The sequence below is a fragment of the Elephantulus edwardii genome, unplaced genomic scaffold (assembly GCF_000299155.1).
Source record: "Elephantulus edwardii isolate Elephantulus edwardi_28Jun2011 unplaced genomic scaffold, EleEdw1.0 scaffold00276, whole genome shotgun sequence".
NCBI classification, from domain to species: Eukaryota; Metazoa; Chordata; class Mammalia; order Macroscelidea; family Macroscelididae; genus Elephantulus; species Elephantulus edwardii.
In genome coordinates, this window is record NW_006400026.1 from 1,655,995 (window position 1) to 1,656,878 (window position 884).

Consider the following 884-nt stretch of genomic DNA (forward strand, 5'->3'; position numbering starts at 1 on the left):
AGCATCTGGTGGATTTGAACCGCGCACCTCTGGGATTGCAGTGCAGTTTCCTGTCACTAGGCTACCAGAGCTCTGTATTTGAATTTTGGAAATAAACTGGTATAATAAAAAATATCAGCTGATTGGGGGGAAAAAAACCAACCCAAAAAATAAAGTTTCTGGAAGCAAATAATGAAGATACAACATGTAAAAACCTCTGGGATATAGCTAAGGCAGTCCTCAGGGGACAGTTCTAGCAATACGCAAACACATAAAAAAGGGAAAAAGAAGTAAAATTAATTACCTAACACTTCCAACAAATAGAAAAAGCACAATAATCAAGAAAAAAGCACAGCCTCTAGAAACAAGGAAATTATAAAGAGCAGAAACCAGTAATATAGAAAACAGAAAAATAACTGAAACAATCAACAAGACCAGGAGCTGCTTCTTAAAAATAAAATAGACAAATCATTGGCAAACTTAATAAAAGAAAGAAGAGGGCTTTCTACGAAGATGACGCCGAAAGCGAAGAAGGAAGCCCCTGCCCCTCCCAAAACTGAAGCCAAAGCAAAGGCATTGAAGGCCAAGAAGGCAGTCCTGAAGGGCGTCCACAGCCAAAAAAAGAAAGAAGATCCGCACGTCACCCACGTTCCGTTGGCCTAAGACGCTGAGACTCCGACGGCAGCCCAAATACCCCCGGAAGAGCGCTCCGAGGAGAAACAAGCTTGACCACTATGCCGTCATCAAATTTCCCCTGACCACTGAGTCAGCTATGAAGAAGATAGAAGATAACAACACACTTGTGCTCATTGTGGATGTCAAGGCCAATAAGCACCAAATTAAACAAGCTGTAAAGAAGCTCTATGACATTGATGTGGCTAAGGTCAACACTTTGATTAGGCCTG